General features: G+C 42.8%; 1 pseudogene; it reads right to left on the reverse strand.

Moving 5' to 3' along the window:
• Window positions 1–299: 299 nt before the first annotated feature.
• LOC118637178 lies at window positions 300–658 on the reverse strand (annotated as a pseudogene).
• Between the last annotated feature and the right edge of the window lie 1,005 nt (window positions 659–1,663).

The following is a 1,663-nucleotide window of genomic DNA, read 5'->3' on the forward strand; positions in this document are numbered from 1 at the left end:
GCCCTGGCTGGTCTGGCTCAGCCGTTAGAGCGTCAGCCCATGGACCAGGTAGTCCCGGGTTCGGTTCCCGCTAAGGGCACGTACATTGGTTGCAGTTTGTCCCCGGCCCCGGTTGGGGTCGCGTGGGTGGCAACCACTCGATGTGTCTCTCTCACATCGATTTTTCTCTCTCTCTCTTCCTCCCTTCCTCCCTCCCACTCTATCTGAAGATAAATGCAAAAAATGTCTTCAGGTGAGGATAAAAATAAGAATTTGTAGAATCTGTGTTTTATTGCACTAGATAAAAACTAGAAATGCAGTTATACTTGATATAGTGCAGTTTCTGGGAAATTAGCAGTGATGCTCTCCAGAATACATGAAGATTCTCGGTGCCTGTTGCAAGGAATCGCAAAAGGATTTTTGGTACAAAGAAGACATCTTTTGGGCAGCAGAGCAATTCACTGAAGTTGCAGTAACAGACCAGCTCACATTCCTTTCTTTCCAAACAATTTTCCTGGACATTTACATCAATCTTTGTCTGGTCATCTGCTCCTTCTGGAAGGCTGTGGCAGTTATCTTTTAGTACCTTTCTGTAGCAAGAGGGGCTATTTGCAGGCATGGTTTGGAGTCCCAGCAGCAAAGTTAGCCCAACAGTGACAGCAAGTACTATGGATTTCATTTTGGCTTGGCCCAGTCTTGATGTGGCTACTTCTTTAATTTTGTAGTTGTAGGACTTCCATTCAGCTCAATTTCAGGCAGTTCTGAATAATGGTTGTGCTGTAGTTTAGTTGTAATTTTGATGTGGTTGTGGGAGGAGGCGAGTATCACAGTTACCTTTACCTCCATCTTGTTTGGAAGTTGCTGTCAATTTCTTTTGTCTGAGAAACTCTTTATCTTTCAGTTTTGAAGGTTGTAGGTTTTTCCCTTTCATCATAGTGTGTATATCATGCCACTCTCTTCTGGCCTGCAAAGTTTCTGTTGAAAAATCAGCTTATATATTTATGGGCATTCCCTTGTATGTAACTAGTGTTTTTATCACCACTTTTAAGATTCCCTCTTCATCTTTAACCTTTAACATTTTATTTTTATTTACTTTTTCTTTATTGATGTTAGAGGGAGAGAGAAAGAGAGAGATAGAAACATCGATGAGAGAGAACATCGATTGGCAGCCTCCTGCCCCCTCATTGGGGATTGAGCCCACAACCTGGGTATGTGCCCTGCGTGGGAATCAAACCAGTGACCTCTTAGTGCATGGGTCAACACTCAACACCTGAACCACGCTGGTTGGGCTAATCTTTGACATTTTATTTTATTTTTAAATCCTCGCTAGAGGATATTTTTTCCATTTATCTTCAGACAGAGTAGGAGGGAGAGAGAAAGAGAGGGAAAGAGAAGGAGAGAGAGAAACATCAACATGAGAGAGACACATCAATTGGCTGCCTCCCGCACAATCCTGACCAGGGCTAGGAACCAAACCGCAACTGAGGTACATGTCCTTGACTGGAATCAAACCCACAACTCTTTGGTCTGCAGGCTGATGCTTTAACCACTGAGCCAAACCCGCCAGGGCTAACCTTTAACATTTTAATTATGATATGTCTTGGTATGGTTTTCTTTGGATTAATTTGGATTAATTGGGTTTAGCTTTGCTTTCTGGACTTAAATGTCTGTTTCCTTTACCAGA

The sequence above is a fragment of the Molossus molossus genome, unplaced genomic scaffold, assembly GCF_014108415.1.
Source record: "Molossus molossus isolate mMolMol1 unplaced genomic scaffold, mMolMol1.p scaffold_m16_p_1, whole genome shotgun sequence".
Taxonomy (NCBI): domain Eukaryota; kingdom Metazoa; phylum Chordata; class Mammalia; order Chiroptera; family Molossidae; genus Molossus; species Molossus molossus.